Source organism: Sarcophilus harrisii, chromosome 1, assembly GCF_902635505.1.
Source record: "Sarcophilus harrisii chromosome 1, mSarHar1.11, whole genome shotgun sequence".
Taxonomy (NCBI): Eukaryota; Metazoa; Chordata; class Mammalia; order Dasyuromorphia; family Dasyuridae; genus Sarcophilus; species Sarcophilus harrisii.
The window spans coordinates 625,520,781-625,542,955 of record NC_045426.1 but is presented as its reverse complement, the minus strand read 5'-3'; the positions used below and the strand labels follow the sequence as shown (position 1 = coordinate 625,542,955).

Below are 22,175 nucleotides of genomic sequence, written 5' to 3'. Positions count from 1 at the left end.
TTGGCCACTTCAGGGGATTAATTATGCACACTAATTGGGACTCAATTGTAAATGCTGTAAATGTCCTGTAAATTTAGCAAACTGTAGCAAAGCCCTAGTTGCCCTCCCCTAGTTAACCTGATAAACTTATAAATTATTGATATGTATATCTTGAAAGATCCTTCAGATATTTGAGGGGCTAACATATGATTAAGGTCCAAGGTATGGAAAGTACAAGCAAGCAGATTTTTAGTTCTATATGAAAAAGAACTTCATAATTTTTAGTCACAATCATAGAGTGGATTACTTCGAAGGGAAATTAAGTCTTTGCTCCAAGTGACATTTGGGTGGAGGCAGAATGATCACATTTGAAAGTAAGTAGGAGACTCCTAAAGTTACTTACAATTTTATGATTGTATGATTTCAGGATCTAGCTCAAATACTCTATGTTTTTATAAGTATTCCTGCTTAAACATGCTGATTCAATGATTTTCTTTTTTATGTTTGAGGAGAGAACAACTTTATTTTTTATTGCCACATAACAGAAACAGTAATGTCCTTGGAGTATACTTGTATACTTGTGTTGATAAATCAGACATATCACTTTAAAAAATTTTTAAATGCAAATGAAGGTGGTCTAGCTATACCAGACTTAAAACTATATTATAAAGCAGCGGTCATCAAAATCATTTGGTACTGGCTAAGAAATAGAGAAGTTGGTCAGTGGAATAGGTTAGGTTCACAAGATAAAATAGTCAATTACTATAGCAATCTAGTGTTTCCTAAACTCAAAGAACCCAGCTACTGGGATAAGAACTCACTATTTAACAAAAATTGTTGGGAAAATGGAAATTAGTATGGCAGAAAGTAGGCATTGACCCACACCTAACATTGTATCCCAAGATCAGATCAAAATGGATTCATGATTTAGACATAAAAAGTGATATGATAAACAAATTAGAAGAACATAGGATAGTGTACCTCTCAGATCTGTGGAGAAGGAAAGAATTTGTTGTCAAACAAGAACTTATTGAGTACATTATAGATAACTTTGATTATATTAAATTAAGAAGTTTTTGTACAAACAAAATTAATGCAGATGAGATTAGAAGGGAAGCAATAAATAGGGAAAACATTTTTACATTCAAAGGTTTTGATAAAGGCCTCATTTCTAAATTATAGAGAGAATTTATAAAAATTCAAGTCATTCTCAAATTGATAAATGGTCAAAGGATATGAACAAGTAATTTTCAGATATAGAAATCAAAACTATTTCTAGTCATATGAAAAGGTGCTCTAATCACTATCAATTAGAGAAATGCAAATTAAGACAACTCTGAGATACCACTACACACCTGTCAGATTGGTTAAAATGACAGGAAAAGATAATGACGAATGTTGGAGGGGATGTGGAAAAACAGGGACACTGATACATTTTTGGTGGAATTGTGAATACATCCAACCATTCTGGAGAGCAATTTGGAACTATGCTCAAAAAGTTATCAAACTGTGCATACCCTTTGATCCAGCAGTGTTACTACTGGGCTTATATCCCAAAGAGATGTTAAAGGAGGAAAGGGATCCACATGTGCAAGAATGTTTGTGGCAGCCCTCTTTGTAGTGACCAGAAACTGGAAACTGAGTGGGTGCCCATCAATTGGAGAATGGCTGAATAAATTGTGGTATACGAATGTTATGGAATATTATTGTTCTGTAAGAAATGACCAGCAGGATGAATACAGAGAGACCTGGAAAGACTTACATGAACTGATGTTGACTGAAAGCAGCAGAATCAGGAGATCTTTATACATGACAACAACAAGATTAGTTCTGACAGATGTGGCTCCTTTCAACAGTGAGATGATTCAGAGTTGCAAAGGACTTGTGATGAAGAGAGCCCAGAGAGAGGACTGTGGGGACTGAGGATGGATCACAACATAGTATTTTCACTTTTTTTATTTTTGTTTGCTTGCATTTTGTTTTCTTTCTTATTTTTTCCCCTTTTGATCTGATTTTTCTTGTTCACTGTGATAATTGTGAAAATACATATAGAAGAACTGCACATGTTTAATATATTGGATTACTTGCCATCTAGGGGAGGGAGTGAGGGAAAGGGAAGAAAAAAAATTTGGAACACAAGGTTTTGCAAGTGAGATTTATATAAGGAAATCAAAATTTGCTCAATATTAGGAAAACATATTGAACATGTCAATAACAAAACCAAGAGAAATCATGATTATCTCAATAGATAGTTTGATAAAATACATCTATTCCTATTAAAACTACAGGAGATCATATGAATAAAAGAATTCCTTTTAAAAAATTAAAACAGTATTTTTTGTCTTTATATTTTCTTTAGTAATTAAACATTTCTAAAGAGCAATATTACATTGCTCCTTCATAATTTAAAGCACCAGTAACCAATATAAACATGACTGTGGCTGTCTTTGCTTGCAGAAACAGCATAGTAATCTAATTTTTTAAAAAGTAGCATGAATGTTGTTAATTTGACTACAAATAATAACTTTTCAAAATAATCCAAAAGATATAATTTGACCACTGAATATCAGAGCTGAACAGTACCTCAAAACACAGGATTTCAGAGCTGAGAGGTACCTTATGGAAGCCAGAAACTAATTACTCAAGTCATTCAAAGCAACATTCAAAGAAAAATGAATTACAGAAAAGCCCTCATAATTTACCATGCTAATGTATATTATCCTATCAAGACTTATAACCCATATTTCTATGAGTATTTACATAGACCTTCCTATTAATCATGGAAGCAAAACTATAAAGTGGACTTATATAGAAGATCAGGACTGTAACTTAAATTAAGAGACTTGGGCTCTCTAACCTGTACTGCCACTTAACTAAGATGTGTGAATGTGAATAGATAGGGGAATCACTTCAGCTTTCAAATCATCAATCTTCTCCTCTGAACAATGGAGCTAATAGTCCTACCTTACTATTCTATAGATGTGTTGTAAATATTAAGTGAAATAACATAACTAAGAAGGTTTTGTTAACTGAAAAGCATTATGACATGTAAGGGACAGTTATAATTATGAATGTAATCATAAAAATCATAATAAAACCCTCTCCAGTAATTATTTCCATCCTCTGTATATAGAAAGATCTGTGTTCCAATGTTCCCCTTTTGAGACCCACTGAGGGGAGGAACACTGCTTCCTTAATATCTTTCCTTCCCCCAAGGAATCTATCTACTCATAGATCACTTAACACTGTTTATCTTATTTGACTTGGCTAGTGACTTTTTTTTTTTACATTGATAGTATACATGTATAATCTCCATTTTACAGATGAAGAAACAGACTCTAAAGAGATGTGCTGAGGAGGTCTCAAAGCTAGTAACAGAATGGGGACTAAGTCCTGGAACTTTTTAAAATATATATATGTATTTTTTCATTTTTCCTGAATACTTGAGAGGAGAGATGCTTACAATCAATAATGAGATCATCTATAAAATGTGTGATCAGCTCAAACTACATAATTGAGATTTTTAACATAGATCTACTTTATACAGGATTTACTTCTAAGAGCAGTTTCCTTCTTCTGTACAATTATGGTGGACACACCATAGATAGATGTTATGTGCATTATAATCCCACCTTTAATTTGTGTGCCATCATCTTGATTAAAAGTGTATTGCATTGCTGTGGGCTTGCTGGATTCCAAAGCTAGCTATTTCTGATATACAGCTGTGCTGGGATACGGTTCCTTTCTTTTATTTGAGCATTCAATGCATCTTGTTGCCTGAAAGTTATCATAAAGAAAATACTTTCATCATAGGCAATTATTCTGATTCTCCTTTTAAAAAATGATTGTATTTTAAATAGATGAGGTTTAAGAAAGAAGAAAATAATGAACCAAGTTTTAGAAAACAAAAGCCATAAGAAGTTTTGTGGGTAGGAGTAAGGCAAATTCTTGATCACTGGTGGGGCTGGGAAAATAGCAACACCTGGGAATCAGGAATCCTGATTTGGAGTGCTAGCCATCTGTCAATTGGCAAATCACTTTACCTTTCTGCTTAGTATCCTCATCTATAAAATGGGGAGGATATTTACTATTTCAAATGGGAACTATTGTGATGAAGGTCTGTTATAAATTTTAAAACTACAGAGTTATTATTATTGTTATTAGTATTTTGAAACCACTTATGGATGGATTTTTAAAATATCTGAAAGAGAAATACCACCTTCTCCATGGAAGCCTACCTTGATGCCTTCCCTGAATTACTTTGCATTAATGGTGCACTGGATTTACTTACATGGGGACATATTGTTTCGCCTCACAACTTGGTGGAGTCCTGAATGGATATAACCCCTGGTCTTGAAAGCAGGAAGACCTAATTTCCTAAATTGACATAAAACACTATCTTGAAATCAGAAGCTCTGCGTTCTAATTGTAGCACTGCTACTTAGCTTGTGTGAATGTGAATAGGGAAATCACTTCAGTTTTTATATCCTCAATCTCCTCATCTGAGTAATGGAACACCTTGACTACTCTACAAATGTGTTGTAAAGATTAAATGAAATAAGACAACCAAAAAAAGAGTTTTATTAGCTGAAAGACATTATGACCTTTATCAAATCTCTTACCTTTCCCTCAGTTTCCTTATTTCTGAAATGGGAATAACAATACCATCTACCTTCCAAAGATGTTGGTGTTAAATAAATATTTATGGATTGACTGATTGATAGAAAATGCTTACAAGAAAATGGCTGTCATTGCTCCTAAAAAAGAAAAAAAATCAAGAAAATATCAGTAACTGTGAATCCACATCTTTATTTTCTCATCTCTCCAAAACTCTTATAAGAATAATCCTTAGACCTCTGAAGAGCATCATTGATAAAAGTACAAGAAGGAAATAGACAAGCTTTTACAAATGATATTTTATAGCAGACCACCCAGTTGCACAATTGACTGAAAGGTACAGAGAGTACAAAATCCCAGTGACTGTTGTTAAACAAACCATAAGTGCCTTAAAGGCTCTATTCCAATAAGTTGTCTTCCACAGATGTGTTAGTCATATGTCTTTGAAAGATTTAATGGATAATTGTCTTGGATAAATTGATTATCTTCAAATTACTAATATCAGGTAAGACAAAAAAGAAAGATATGTTCACGTAAGATAGTCACTGCTGCCACAAGAGATCTACCACAAGATCCAAATAGAAGCGACTCCCTAGAGATAGTAAGATCCTCCAGATGTTTGCAGATGATGTTGGGCTGATTGCATCAAGCCTGGGAACACTGCTGAAGCCCCCAAATGACATTTTCAGTCACTCAAGAGAGTTCATCTTAACTTTCCCCACAGAAAAAAAACAAATCAATTGAAGAATGACTTTTTTCCAGACTGTGATATGCAGTTGTACAGACCACCCAAACAGCTGGTCCATTAATACAGATATCTTGGAAAGAAACTGCACACAGAAAATTAACTTAGTGCTGAATTGCTGAGAATGGGTTGAATTTCGTACAATATAAACCACAAGAGAACTTAAACTCCTTAATGGTAGGGATTGTTTCATTTTTGTCTTTATATATCAGTACCTCTTATGTAGTAGTTGTAAACAACTTCTAAATAAATACTTATTAACTGACATGCTGATTTGGACAATCAAGCAATATTTTGATGAATCCAAATATCTCTTTGAAACAAAAATCAACCTTTTAAATGTCCATATTCTTCTGGGGGTATTTAATAGCTGTGAAGCAACTAGGTAATGTAGTGGATAGAACTCTGGACTTAGAATCAAAAAGACCTGAATTGAAAATCTGCCTCAGACGTTTCACTGTGTGACCCTGGGCAAGTCACTGAATCCTAGTGTACCTCAGTTTCCTCATCTGTAAAGTGAAGATAATGATAGGACCAAAGTGTTATATAAATAATTATTAGTATTATAATCATAAGCTACCATAGTCTCCAAAGGTTTAAAGATGCAGTCCATCTAGGGAAAAAAGAAGTACATAATTAAAGAAAATAGCCCCCCTTCTACTTTCCTAGCATTTGTTTATTTTCCTTCTTTTTCACCTACTCTATGATCAGTGATACTGGCATCCTTATTGTTTTTCCTATAAGACACTCTGTCTTCTGACTGCATTTTCAGTGATTATTTCAAATTCTGGCTTTTTCTCTCCCCTCACTTCTACCTTGACCTCACCTCAGTTTCCATCAAGTCTCAGCTAAAATCTCACTTTCTGCATGATCTTTCCCAGTCCCCCTTAATGCTACTTCTTTTCTTCTATGATTACTTCCAATTTACTCTCTGTATATATCTTGTATGTCCATAGTTGTTTGAGTATTTTCTCCCCTATTAAGATGTAAGTGTTTTGATGGCAGGGACACTATTTTAGCCTTCTTTGTATCCTCCAGTACTTAGCACAATGCCTGGAACACAATAAGTATTTATTAGATGCTTTTTGAGTGACTGTAGCATGTTTTTGATGAAGAATCACAAAAGAAAAAAAGCCTGAAAGATATATGAGAGAAACATATGACTGGATGAGGAGATAAGCCAGTTATATCCTGTATCTAAATATTAATAACCGACTCTTCTGCTCTGATGGTTCTCTTTAAGTGTAAAAACATCTGTAGAAAAGCTCTCAGCATTGTGTAGATTACCTGTAGTACATTAATAGAAGATATAGGTATATGGTGGGGGGGAGCCATTGGATAAGATCATGTGAATGGATTGCACTCTGTATCTTCAGAGGGATTGCCCAAAATGAAGAAATCACAGATATGTAGAATTATGGAGAAAATATTATTACTACTACTGAGATATAATCAGTGCTATACATGGAAAGTTAATTATTCTGTTTCAACATACCCAGAATGAAGAAATCACAGCTATGTAAAATTATGGGAGAAGCATTCTTATTACTACTGAGATATAATCAGTGCTATACATAGAAAGTTAATGCTTCTGTTTCAACATTCACTAAACATTTATCAAGCAACTACTGAGTGCAAGATTTTATGCAAGGTGATATAGAGGACATAGAAAGGTGAATAAATGTGGTACTGATTTATGAGGAGTTTGCAGTCAATATATAGTTTTTCCTTTAACCTATATATATATAAGGATATGAAGTTAAATTATTTATATGCTTTTGAAATTCAGAATTACTGAATCTTGGAATTGGATGGGATATCCAAAGTCTGACCCAATGTTTACTTAAAGACCTCTAGTGAAATGGAATTGACTTCCTCCTGAAAACCTTTCATTCTACTTCTGGACAGTTTTAATTTTTTTTTTTTTTTTAGCAATTTTATCTTCATAATAAGCTTAAATTTGCCCATTTGCAACTTCTTCCCATTGCTTCCAATTCTACCTTCTGAAACCTAGAAGAAAAAATTTAACCTTTTTCCATATTTTAAGTCCTTGAAGCCAGACTAGATATCTTTAATTTCTCCAAATGAATATCCTATGAAGTTTTACCATGCTGGTTAGTACCTTCTTATATAGTCATCAGTTTATTGATATCCTTTCTCAAACTCAAGTCCCAAATTTGAGCCTGATTCTTCATGTTTGGGATGCCTCTGGAAGTACTGTTTATTAAATTGGATAAATTTCAGGACATTGTCACATCCAGCAAATGTACTCTGAAAAATTATAAAATTTTCAGTACCTATGTCATATTGACAAACAGCTATATTGGTATCCCTCAAGATGGAATCAACCATTTGGCTATACTACCCTTTTCTTCTTCTTCCCCTGATTGGATGGCCTCTCTTTTAATGTAGATTGGAGCTCTCAGTCCCCTTTAAGATTTAGTAAGTTCAACAAGACTGTTACTTCCCTAATTTTGGACATTCTGCCTTTTTTAATGCTATCTATGATCACATTAGCTTTCTTTTCTGTCACATAGCATATTGACTCACATAAACCTTGCCGTTCACTAAAACTTCAACTCTTTTTCAAGTCAGTTTAATCTATCTATCTTTATCTCCCCAATCTTGTACTTAAGAGATTGATTCTTTTTAAACTGCATTAAGATTTTACATTTATCTCCACTAATTTTCACCTTGTTAGGTTCAATCCCCTTGTTCTAGCTTGCCAAGTTTCTGAATACCAACTGGCATCTAGTGTGTTAATCTTTCCTCCCAGTTTGTGTTATTTGCAAATTTGAGATGCATTCCAGAAGTACTTTTGTCCAAGATAGTGATAAAATGCATAGGGCAACATATAGATTTCTGGAACAGGCTGGCAGAAATCTCTTTCTAAGTTAACATCAAATCATTTTATTCTTTTTCATCTGACTAGTAAATCAAGTATGAATTCATTAAATTATACTATTGTCTAAACCACATCTCGTATGAAGGACAATCATTTTGATTTGATTTCATAATAGCAATGGTCATTCAAATGTACTTCTATTGACTCAAAGTTAATTCAGAACATCTGACTTTGACCAACTAAAACTAGATTGGACTGGCTTCCTCCCTCTTTTAGTTAGTTCTCAGTCATTTGAGTGCAAATTTCATGCTATACACAGGTGTTTTATTCTTCCCTTTTGTTAGGTTCCTAATTCTGTGGTCTTTAGGAATGGATATTATTTCAAGGGAACATGCAAAATTTGTAACTCCTAAGTAGTACACTTCAATGATTTTTAAAGCTATCGTAGAAGTTGTTGGAGTGGAGAAGTCAAGAATTTCAAGGATCATTCAAATCATGAGACAGAAAAAAAGAAAGAAAAAAAAAAAGAAGAAGAATTGACAAACTTGTGCTGCAAGTCCTGGAAAATAAGACTTTTAGAGGAAGTTTGTAGATGAAGGGATTGTTATTAACTTCTCTGTAGTTAAGCACTTGCTTTTTGAAGGTCAAAGAACAATAAGACCAGTGTGAAAAGCCTAGCTATTAATCACTTTTATGAAGAAAAAAAATTCTTGTCAAAGGCAAGATGATATAAAGATTGGTACACTAGAGATTGGGAAAGAATAATTTCTAGTTAGTAAACTCCTTTTGTCATTCAAAGATATACCAAAACTGTTATCAGAAGTATAGATGAGCTGAAAAGATCTGGACATTTTCATCAGGATATAAAAAGATCTATCCCAAAAGTTTTATTTTCTGTGGATCTGGAAATCATACTCTCTTGAGGGAATAATTAACTCTACTAAATGTATTGACAGACTGACAAACATAACTATTCTACAATTCCTGAGAATATGTAGTACTGCAACGTACCCTTGTACATTACCACAAATGATGAAAGGTCAAAAAAAATAAACCCCAAAGCTGGATATAAATATTTCAATGACCTGGAAACTTGTCTTATGCAAATCTCTAGAAAATCTATGGATTGTAATCATGGTTAGACTTGAGAAAATGAACTGTTCAGCAAAGATACACTTAATATCCAAAGGAATAAAAGTTGCTTTCATGATATAGGATTTAAAAAGTATCACAAATCTTGCAAACTCAATGCCAAATCATTTTTTAAAAGTGAAGCAAAAGGACATACTGAATATAATATCTTAATATATAAGAAGTTGCAAAGTTTATCAAATAAGTACATAAATTAGATTATTTAATTTTGTCCCCTTAATTGCCACAACATAGATTCTCTAATCAATCCTCTGAAGACATTCTTGCAAATTGATGTCAAAAGATTAATGATTTCTTTCATCCAAATAGCCAATCAATCCTAAATCTACCAAATTATATCGCTTACACCATTTTGCTTATCTTTTCCCAAAAGAATAGCAAATGAAATAACAAATGTTTTCCTAAAATCTAGGTAAACTGCATTTATAGAATTCTCATGATTTCCAAGTGTAATAACCCTAAAAAAGATGTAAATACTGTTAGTTTGGTATGACCTGTTCTTGAAACAATTATGACTTTGTTATTATCTTCTCTTAACTTTTCTACGTGTTTACTGTAGCAAAATGTGTTAGAATTTTGTCGGACTTACTTGCTCAAAGTGTTTAGAATTCTTTCTCTTCCCTTTTTCCAAAACCAGGAAAACATCTGTCCTAATATAATTCTATGTTACCTTTCCCTATTTCTATGATTCTATGATCCACATCACACCCTCCTCAATCCCTACTATCAGTTCTTTCATTATTTTAGGGTATTGCCATATGAATCAGTGAATTTGCTTCCTCCAGGATAGGTAGGTGCTACTTATTTAGGTATTATGCCCTACTTGCCATTCTTGTTCTGTCCTGTGGAGTCCAAAGAACAATCTCCTCTATAGTGAAAACAGAAGCAAAGTGAAAATGGAGTCTTTGATTCTTTCCTTTTTTCTCTTTTCTGTGATTGTGGTCTATTGTTTCCTCCATCCCAAAAGAAAGTTCCTTTCTAACGGTCTTTGTGTGTGTATCATTTGAGATTGGTTTAGGTAATGATGAACTGGGAATATACTCTGGAAAAGAAGATTTAGAGAGTACATTTTAGTTGATATCTAAAAGTCTGATGTTTGGAAGAGATTTGAATTGTTCTGCTTACTGGAAAAGGCAGAACTATTGATTGAAGTTGCAAGGTGCAAATTTCAACTGGAAGCAAAGAAAACCTTAACAATAAGATCTATCAAAAAATAGAATGAAAGCTGGATGTCTCAGTGGATATAGTGCTAGTCCTGGAGTCCATAGGATCTGAGTTCAAATTCAGCTTCAGACACTTACTAGATATGTGACCCTGGGTAAGTCAATTAATCCTGTTTGCCCCAGTTTACTCATCTGTAAAATGATCTGGAGAAGGAAATAGCAAATCAATCCACTATTTTTGCCATGAAAATCTCAAATGGAATAAAAAAGTCAGGCAACTAATTAATAACAACAAAATGGAATGGCTTGGCACTGGAGGTAGCAGGTTTCCCCTCACTGAAGCTTTTTCATCAAAGTCTAGGAAGACCACTATTTTTCAGAAATATGATAGAAGAAATTCTTTTTCTGTTGTTGCTTGAACTTATGGACATTGACTTCCCATCCAGTTCCTAAATCCTGTAATTCTGGATTCTGTGATACTCCATAACAGAGATATATCTACCCCACTCAACTCCCAAACAATTTTTTAAATTTTTTGTCCTTAGATTTTTCCATTAGCCTCAGGTCATTTTGACCTTTAGTGCTCTTGACAATATTCTTATAAAATTATGACACTGATATATTCACCCTGAATTTCTAACTTTGTATCATATTCCATGTCTTTTAAAAATCTAAGTTATTTGATGAGTTCCCTATCCATTCACATTAGTTTTTTTAAATATCCCCTTTCCTCCCACATTAAAATTGTTTCTCTTTGACTCTTTAGATTTTCATTCTTGAGAACTTCCCATCCCTCTTGAGTTGATTTCTTCTGTAGAATTACAGCTCATGATATCCTATCTATCTTTTCTCAGAACTCTTTGAAAGCAGCATTTATTAAAAATCTAGGTTGAATATCAAACTTATTTCTTTTTTTTTTGCATTTCTTCATTTTTCTTCTCATTCATTTCACAATGTCCTTGAATATAGAAGTACAACTCAACAGCTATGCTAAAATCTTATCTGTCCTTCAAGGCTAAACACAAATGTCTGAATATCCCTAAAGCCTTCTCTCCTGACCTCCATGCTCAACTCTTTCCCTCTAACCAACTCCAAAATACTCTGTCTTTATATTTTAATTGATACTTGTCAGCATTCTATCTTGAATAAACATTATGTATTTGTTTTATCTCTTCTGTTCCATTCTTGGCAGTCAGTCTTGTCCAAGATCCAGACTTTATCACTTATTAGCTATGAGAATTAGGAAAAGTAATTTTTTTTGTATTTTTTTAAATCTGTAAAATGTCTCTCTTTGACTTTACCTTCTACAAAATGGTTATAATAATATATGTACTATCTAATTCAATATGAAGCTCAATGAGATAGTATATGTAGGGCCCTATATAAAAATATAAACTATAAATGATTATTATAATGCTATTAGAACATAGGAATTAGGGTGAGTGGTAGGTTATAATATGAGCTTCATACATGCTCTTTGGATAAATGAGAAAGTGGACATCACTCTCCAAAGATTAGACATCCTTATTGTAGATTTATAATTTAGTATTAAGAATCAAAGCATGAAATAACTAGAGGGTCTTTGGTACCACTTAGTCCATTTTCATTTTAGATAAGAAGTTGAAGCTAGAGCGATGGAATAACTTGGAAGTCCCAGTCAGTGACAGAATAACTGAGATTCCAGGTTTCTTAATGATAATCCTATGTATGCTGTTTCTGCTGCTTGTCAGGTTCTTAGCACAGGTGTCTACATCTCATTCTTATGAAGCCAAGAGAAGCCATAGCAGTATTGGACACAAAAATAAGGCTGAAAATTATATTTAAAACATTTTACTCAGCCACCATTAATGAACTTCTTAGTACTTTATGGCAAACTTGATCATCTGAGAGAAAGATATTCCAATGATACTTTTTAATTCTTGTTTATAAGGTGGACTTTGTATTAATCATGTCCCATGTTATTTAAAAGAAATCATTGATGAAAAGATAGCTCAAGCCTGATTCAGATGTAAATACGAAGTATGGCATTTTGGAAAAGGCACTGGATTCTATGTCAAGAAACTTGGGTTAAATGATTGTTCAGTTATATTATATTCAGTTATATTATATTTTAAAATAATAATCTTGAATTGACCATGTGTTAGCAACATGTCCTTGGGCAAGTCATTAAGTCTTATAAAACCATAGTTAAATATGCCATTTGTAAAACTCTAAGGCTTATGATTCCATAATCAACTCTAATGATAACCTGTGCTTCCAGAGCTCAGTCACTACTTGTCCCTACAGAATCCCTGAAGAGTATATGGCCAAGTAGCCCTAATATATTGAGAGGAATGGGATCTTTTTAATGCTATTGGCTTAACCCCTTATTCTTCTGTATTCTGACCTCAGAATCAACCAACTTATTAAAGTCTCCCCAATCAATATCTTTACAGTATCACTTAGCTGCTTAATTGCCTCAATATCATTGATAACCAATTAACACCAATGAACTTTTACAAAGATATGTTTCCTGAAAAGATTTATAAAGAAGAGAAACATAAAAACATCTATCCTACCCCCAAACTAGGGCAAATCCTCCCCTCTACTACCTTTCAATCTTAGAATAAGGGGCTCAAACTTCCAGAAAACATTATGAACTAGAAGATGTCCAACCTTGAATTATGGTTCTGGCTTGGACACTATTATCAAGTTGTGATCCCATTTCTGAGCTAGGCTATACTTATTTATCTACTGATAATTTCCAAGGTCCTGTGTAGTTCAGGCTTGAACATCTTGTTCTCTAAGATCCTTTCCAGCTCAAATTTTTTGTGATCAGAAAAGGAAGTATTGTCAGGGAAGATAATGTTTGCTTGGTCAAGAGGCAACCTGAGTTTCCTCATTTTTTTCTTCCCCAGGCAACCTGAATTTCCTCATCTTTTTCTTCCCAATGGTGCTTCTCACTCTCTGGACTTAGCCATTGTGGGTCTGCTGTTTTCTCACTCTTATTTCACAGGTAAGGAAACTGAGGCAAGCTGGGTTAAGTGACTTGGTCAGGGTCACACAGGTACTGTGTGAGATCAGATTTAAAATCAGGTAGATAAGTCTTTCTGACTCCAAGCTTTGCATTCTATCTACTGTGCCACCTGACTATTTTAATCATGAGACACAGAATAATAATTATAGTAACAACAATAATACAATAATGATAGCTAGCATTCATATTACATGCAGATAGAATTTTATTTAGCAATTTAATTCAGCAAACATTTATTAATCATCTTCTGTGCAGAAGGTAACTAGATAAAACCCAATGCTTAGTCTTAGAGAAAAAAAGTTACAAATCAATATAAAATATTCAGAATATTCAGAAATTCAGAATCCAGAGAACTCATTTCTAACTGGAGAAAGTGAGAGGAGTTGGAGAAGTCTCCATGGAATTGGACCTTGAAGAATGGGTGAGCATGACAGAAATGTCAGCGAATGCCTTTCTAAGCATAGGAAATGATGTGCACAAAGACTTGTATCCTGCATATAATATATTAAATCATCAGTTACCATAGGATCAAAAATCAAAAGCTGGAAGGAGCTCCAGAAACTCTCATCCAACTCTTCATCTTAAAGTTGAGTAAGTCAAATACTTAAAGTCCTACAGGTAGGAAATGATGAGTGGAGCCATCCTACCTAATCCTTGTCTCCTAAAACTTTGCCCCATCTCAAGCCATCCTTGCCTCCTGCTTCACAGCTTCATCCCCACCTCCTCCCAAACTCAGCAGGTCTTTAGAAAAGAAAGGAAAACTTTTGGCCTTTTAGTTGCCTCTTAGGGACTCCAATAGATAATAGGTACAAATTCAATACAGCACATAAGTATTACAGGAAAGAAACCCCTTGAGTGGGGATTAAAAAACCTAAATTCCAGACCTGAATTGAGCTATGGAGTTTCCCTTTAATAGCCTGCTCAGTCCTTGACATTTTTCTCGAATGAATAAGCTACATGCCTTTGAGTTCCTGTCTGTGGTCACATACTGAGACCGCAGCTCTTTCTTTTCAAGGCCTTGATTTATTGTCAGATAACAAGATTGAATTAACCTTTTACTGACTGCATTTGAAACTCATTCATCCAAAAAGAATCTAAAGCCATAATTAGAACTTAAGAGTTAGGAAGAACATCACCAAATCTAATTCTTTTATTTTACAGCAGGGAAAAGCAAAGCACAGAGGAAAGAAATGACTTGTTTAAGGTCATATAACAAATAAATAACAGAGTAGAAGAATATATATGTAAAAGAATAAGAAAATAACAAACCGGACCCCAAGTTTTCTGGCTCTCACCCAGTTAAATAATTGAGTCTCTTCCCATTGCATTATTGCACTTTGGAAAAAAGTTTAGTTAGTTCTTGGAAATCCTTTGGGGCAGAGGGATGAAATGCCCAGTTTAATCTGATTACTGGTGCTGATGGGGGAGATAATTAAAATCTAAGGCCAATCTTACATCAAGGCAGAAATAAGTCACCTTGAAAGTTTAGTGTGATGGAAAGAGCACTGGAATTGGAATGAAAACATCCAGATTCAATTTCAAATTTTCCATTAATTGGTTCTTAGATCTTAGAAAATAATTTAAACTCTCCTAACCTCAGTTTATTCATCAGCAAAATGGAAATGAAACTTATACTATCTACTTCACAGGATTACGGGAAACATAAGCCTTTGTAAAACCAAAAGCACTATATAACATGAATTACTATTATTATTTTCATTATTGCTTGTTCAGATCCCCAAACCTACCTTCCAAAAATATCCTTATAGGATATTTTATCTGAATCTATCACTTTATCTGAAATTTCACTACCAGATAATCATTTTTTGGTGTTAAGACTTTGTCTCTCCCTATGCCCTATATGAAATGCTAATAGTACTAAGAGGTAGAAATGTATTAAGTGATTAACAGTTTAGAGTAAATAATCCTAATCAAAGATGAAAAGACAGTCATTTTGAAGTGCCCAGGGGGTATGCTGCCTGAGAAGGGCAAGGAGAAAATTGGTTTTGAGTGGTTATAGATCTAAAGAGCAGCTAAGTGGCTTAGTGACTGGAGCACCCAGCCTGGAGTCAGGAACACCTGAGGTCACATCCAGCCTCACACTTACTAGCTGTGTTCTCTTAATCTGTTTACCTTAATCTATCGGAGAAGAAAATGGCAAACCATGCCAGTATCTTTGCCAAGAAAACCCCATGGAAAGTATGGTCCCTAATGGGATCAAAAAGAGTTGGACACAACTCAAGAGATTTAAAGTTATAGAAAGAAATTTGAAAAGTAAAAAACAAAAAGGGGGGATTTACATTTTGTTGTGTATTTGAAAGACAAGTTATACATAATAGATTTGTGGCTATTACCTTTTTAATTATTGTACTATGTTATGGAAATACTTGTTTTATTCCATAAATTTAAGATAATTTTAAAAAAAGGAAAGAAAGAGAAGGGAATAAAACTTAAAGGATTAGAAGGAATTAGAAGAGAAACATTTTGGCCCACTTAAAAAAACAGAGATAAAAGTTTCCCCATCAATACCACTTACATCTAAACATTCAGATCTTTTAGTATGACAAATACCCACTTCCATTCACGTCAATTGTGATTTAAAAGAACCTACTATGCACAGAACACAAACTCCCTACCTTCATAAATCTTAGAGTCTAGTAAGGTGCTTTGATGCAATATGAGTAGATTATACTGCTTTTCTCTCCACTAACCCATCCCTAGGTAGGATCAAATTGTAGACTTACCTAGAGTTATGAGTGAGCTGATTTTCTGCTATTTATAAAACTTTTTCCCACTTTGGAAAGCTATCTACAATCATATAAAAAAAATGTTCTAAATCACTATTGATTATAGAAATGCAATTTAAAACAATTCTGAGATAGCGCCTCATACCTGTGAGATTGATAAATGTGACAGAAAAGGAAAATAATTATTGCTGGAAGAAATGTGAAAAAATTGGGACACGAATGTGTTTAAGCATTAATGCATAATTTTAGTGGAATTGTGAGTTGAGCCAACAATTCTAGAAAGCAACTTGGAACTGTGTCCAAAGAACTATAAAACTATGCATATCCTGACCCAGCAATACTACTTCTAGGTCTGTGTCCCAAGAGTTAAAAAGTAGGGGGTGAAGGTAAAAATAAAGTGGGGAAGAACCTATTTGTACAGAAATATTTATAACATTTTTTTTTTTAGCAGCAAAGAATCGGAAATTGAGGGGATAGATATCCATCAATTGGGGATTGACTAAATAATTATATATATATATATGTTTATATAGCTATAATATACATATATTATTACAAAGGAATATTACTGTGCTATAAGAAATAATATAAGGAACAGCTACGTGGCACAGGGGATAGAGCATCAGCCCTAAAGTCAGGAGGACCTGAGTTCAAGATCTCAGACACTTAACACTTCCTAGCTGAGTGACCCTGGGCAAATCACTTAACCCCAAATGCCTCAGCAAAAAACAAACAAACAAACAAAAAAGAAGTAGTACAAGATGATTTCAGAAAAAACCTGGAAACACATGAATTGATGTAAAGTGAGCAGAACCAGGAGAATATTGTACATAGTAATACCAATACTGTACAATGATCAACTTTTGAACAGTTTATCTATGGTCAGCAATACAATGGTTTAAAACATTTCCAAAGGACTCATGATGAAAATATTATCCACCTCACAAGAAAGAATTGATGGAGTCTGAATACAGAGCATAAAATTTTTCACTTTCTTTTTTTTGGTGTGTTTTTCCCCCTTTTGGGTCTGTGTCTTTTTTCATAATATAACTAATATGGTAATATGTTTTATATGATTGAAAATGTATAACTTATAACAAAGTATTTACTGTCTTTGGAAAGGGGTCAGTGAGGGAGACAGAGAGAGAATATTTGGAACTCAATATTAAAAAAAATGTAAACAATTGTACATTTTGTAGTTATCTTGGGCAGGGGGAGGGAAAGGAGGGAGAAGAAAAAAATTTGGAATTCAAAATCTTACTGAAATAAATGTAGAAAACTATCTTTATATGTAATTGGGGAAAAATAAAATGCTATTTATTAAATGAAAAAAAGGAATGTAAGTGTGTGTGTGTGTGTGTGTATAGTGTGTGCCTCTGTGTGTGTATGTGTGTGTGTGTGTATTTAGAGATAGTGAGAGAGGAAGGAAACAAAAAGGAAAGTGAGAGAATTGAGATGTAGATGGTCAAGAAGTTCCTGCATTGATAAGAGTTAGAAACACTGAAGATAAAGTGAAATCAGTAACGTCAGACATTCAATTCTTAAATGGACTAATAAAGATAAGACACATTTAATGTGGAAGCAAGGTCAAAACTAGGAATCACAGTTAAGGTCTGAGAAGTCACTAGTTAGAATCAAGGTTATTCAGTTTACAGTTGTTTGGTGACAGACAAGTAATAGGGAATATTCAAAGATTTCTCAGTTTATCTCACTCAACTGGATTGCAGAATAGTGAATGATTTTTACCACTAATTATGGAGGACCCTGCCCTCCATCTCCATTGCCCTTTCTTTACTTGAAGAGCTCCTGATACCACTTATCTTGTCTTTCCTAGCAAAAACTGAATTCACAGAATCACAAATCAAAAGCTGGAAGGGGCCCCAGAGGCCATATGGTATCAGACACAAGCCAAGTTATACCTAACATTTTTATGTTCATAAGCTGACAAAGTGACAAATATAAAAAGGGTGCTAAAAATAATGTATATAAATTTGTGTTATATGTTGATATGTTGTTATCTGATGTTGGGATGTTATATTGTATGTGCGGGGCATATGTTTGTGCATTATTGGAGCATTATGGGAGAAATATAAATAGCTCCAGAACACAGGATACTATTTAGGGATTTCAGGTCTATGTGAGGTACTACATAAAGAATCCCTGGGCAGTAAAGATAGCTCATGATCACCACTCCCACTCCCTCGTCACCTACTCTGCGGCTTAACAATGTTACATCTGTCTCCATCACTCTGACGATCGTCATGATTTCTTTAATATCTCCTACACACACAATCACCTTTCTCATCTCATTAATAATCCCTCTGTAAAAGAGGATTGCCCACTGGCCTCTTTATATTTTTTCCCAATTTGGCTTCTGTGACACTACTTATTTTTTTATCTTCTAACCATTTTTCTATCTTCTTTAATGATTTCCCTTCCCTTCCCTGCTTCCCCTCTCTCTTAGTTATCACCTTTATAGGACTGACTCCCAAATCAGTTTTTCTAGTTCTAATCACTCTCCCACATTCTACACATATACATCAAACTGTCAACTATTCTTATCCACCCAGATTTCCTGCCAAATATAGTGTCTGGACTCTTAAACACACTGAGGGAAGAATGGAATAGAAGGTCAGACCCCTCACCATCATAGAGCGCAGCCGGAGCTGTATCTGAATTTCTGTCATTATGTACTCATCTACCCTTTCAGTGAATAGATAACCCCTATTCTAGGGCAGGGATGTGTGTGTGTAATCTGGTATGTGATGAGAAGGGGAAAGATACATATACACTATAATTGCTCCTCAGGGTTGTCTTTCAGAAGGTCACTCCACTGGAAGAAGACTCCCACCTAAAGGAAGATGTCGCAGTTCTGGAGATTTATTTGGGTCAGTTATCTTCAAAATAAGTAGGTCCTACCCAAAGGTAGCCCCATTATTGCTGTTGGCAATTATTCTCCTTAAATATCCTAACTAAATGCTATCTCCTCTTATTGTAAAGAGGGCACAATTCTCAAGACTTCTGTTGCTTCCTTTGGTTCTACTGGGTTTCCTTAATTAAAGTATTAACAAATCTGCCCATTTAGGTCCTTCTCTTCCTTCTTATCTTCCCAAGGTGGAACTGAAGAAACTCATCTCTATATATACTTGAGGAAAATTGGTTTCAATGGCAAAGGTATAAATGGCCTCTCTCCAAAAAAATATGCTATGGTTGTTACCAACATAATTACCTGTTGCTGGTTGACCATCTTACTTACTGTCAATTATTTCATGCAGTGTTTTCCTTCCTTGCTTGGGTCTTCTGATCCTTCCTTCAGACTCCCTCCTATACTTACTATCTATGTAATATAGAACCAGACATCCCATGGACATGATCAACTCAACATGCCCAAATTAAACTCATCTTTCTCCTTAAATCCTCCTCTCATCCTAATTTCTATATTACATTTAAGAATACCACATCTTCATATGCCAAAACAGCATCTTTAGCTACTCACTCTCTCACCTCCCTACTCTGTTGCCAAGTCATATTAATTCTGCCCCACTCCTGCCATAGGTCCATATCACTTCATTTCTGGATTATTGCAATAGTCTTCTAGTAGGTCTCCCCTTCTCAAGTCTCCCCATATTTCAGTCCCTTCTCCAATAAGCTACCAAGGAGATCTTCCTAAAGTGCAGATCCAACCATGTCATCTTCCTCCTCCACTATTCAATAGACTCCAGAGGCTCCCTGTTACCTCCAGAATAAGAATAAAGTTGTCTGTTTGGCTTCCAAGGATCTTCATAACTGACTTTTTCCTTTTTTTCCAGTCTTCTTATATCTTACTCCACTACACATTCTTTATAATCCAATGATATTGGCTTTTTAGTGTTTCTCAAACAAGCCATTTCCTCTCCTGTCTCTGGAAATTTTCACAATCCATCCCTCATGCATGAAATGCTCTTCTTCATCTCTGCTTTCTGGTTTCCTTCAAATTATAGTTAAAAATCTCACTTTCTACAGGAAAATTTTCTTGATCTCTCTTAATTTTAGTGCTTACGCTCTGGTGATTATATCTAATTTATCCTGTATATAACTTTTCTACATAGTTATTTGCATATTGTGCCCCCCCCCTTTAGATAGTGAGCTCCTCAAGGATAAAAACTATTTTGGTCTTTCTTTATATCCCCAGACCTTAAAATAGTACCAGGCACATAATAGGCACTTAATAAATATTTCCCAATTGACTCTAATACCAACAAAACAGAGCAGGAAAAAGTAGGAAGAGAAGTTTCATTTAAAATACATTAAATAAGGGGCAGCTAGGTGGTGCAGTGGATAAAGCACCAGCCCTGAAGTCAGGAGAACCTCAGTTCAAATGTGACCTTAGACACTTAACACTTCCTAGCTGTGGGATCCTGGGCAAGTCATTTAACCCTAATTGCCTCAGCCAAAAAAAAATATATATATATATGTATATATACATACATATATATATATATTTAAAATATTTCTAAAATAACAAACATATATGCAAAAATTATGTAATGTAACCACAAAATAATTTTTAAAGCAATGAAAGAGGACATAAGTATTCACTTTGAAATTTTGTTTTTTATGACTTAGTTATACCAGTGTAGTAAAAAATGACAATACAAAAATGACAAAACAAAATGACAATGACACACAACAGATTTAATGCTATTAGAAGAGCACTAGACCTGGAGTCAAGAACACCTGAGTTCAGATCAGTCTCAGACATTTAACTATGTAACCCTGGGCAAATCATTTAAACTTTCTGCCTGTCTCAGTTACCTCATCTATAAAACTGGGAAAATTTACTTCCCAGGATATTATGAGAATTAAGTGAAATAATATTTATAAAGACTCAGTATAGTGCCTGGCACATAGTGAGCGCTTAAACATTTTCTTTGTTCCTCTTTCTTCCTTCTTTCTTTTCTTTCTAATTTTCTAGGTTACTAAAGGGAAAACTTGTACATAGTAGTTAGTATGTATTCATTGAATTAATAGAATCAATAGAAGAAAATTGCCCCTCATTCAAGTTAAACATTTATTAAATGCCTGCTTAAAGTCTATCAATGTCCAAAGCCCCAGTTAATGAAATTTAAAAAAAAAAAATTGAAAAAAAATTTTTTTGCAAAGCAAAAGAATGACATTTGGAGACTTCCACACAAAAGTATTGAGTGCTGGGGATATACAAACAAAAAATATTGTAACAGTCCCTGCTTTCAAAGAATTTAAAGTCTATTGAGTGTTGACCAACTCACTCATCTAGATTTCAAAAGGTTAAGAAAAAGAATAAATAGGATCAAATGGCCCATTAACATTCTGCAAAGGATTAAAGCGTATGGGAATCTACTAATGATGAATTTCTGTTAGAAATTCATTTTTGAAAGTAGAAAAAGAGGGAGATTTCTTAAAGAAAACAGCTTAACTATACAAAGACTTCATTAGCTAACTCAGGTTTTACAAAGACACATATAGAAGATGGAAATAAAGGAAAGTGACTAAAGATGAATACTTTAAGAATAGTGTGGAGAGCACGAAAATTTAGAATTAATTGGTGCTGATAATGGATGTTAAAGACTACAAAATTGCATTCCTTTGAGTATGTTGGAAGTATGATGGTCAAAGAAAGGACAGAACTGGGCTCAAGATGGAAAAAATATAATAATGGATGAAAATGGGAAGGATAAAAATATTTAATTTATTTTCTCCTTCTTGGAAAGAGAATTTTATTTGATCTGTGAATGCTAGAACTAAAATGGTTAGTAAGGTTTTGAAACTGAAAACAATTGGAATATACCCAGATCTCCTAACATGAGGCAGGGTGATCTGGTAGGAATATCCTGCGTTCTTCTGCTGCATGAGTGGAACCAACCTTCCTGTAGCTGGAACAAACTGCCTCTTT

General features: G+C 34.1%; 1 long non-coding RNA gene across 1 annotated transcript in view; it reads left to right on the top strand.

Moving 5' to 3' along the window:
• The window catches only part of LOC105749385, a 134,055-nt gene extending 114,549 nt beyond the window's left edge, over nucleotides 1-19,506 (top strand). The window contains exons 7-8 of the long non-coding RNA XR_004231103.1: nucleotides 13,399-13,496; nucleotides 19,073-19,506. This is a non-coding gene — a long non-coding RNA (uncharacterized LOC105749385). The remainder of the gene's footprint in view (nucleotides 1-13,398; nucleotides 13,497-19,072) is intronic.
• The last annotated feature ends 2,669 nt before the right edge of the window (nucleotides 19,507-22,175 follow it).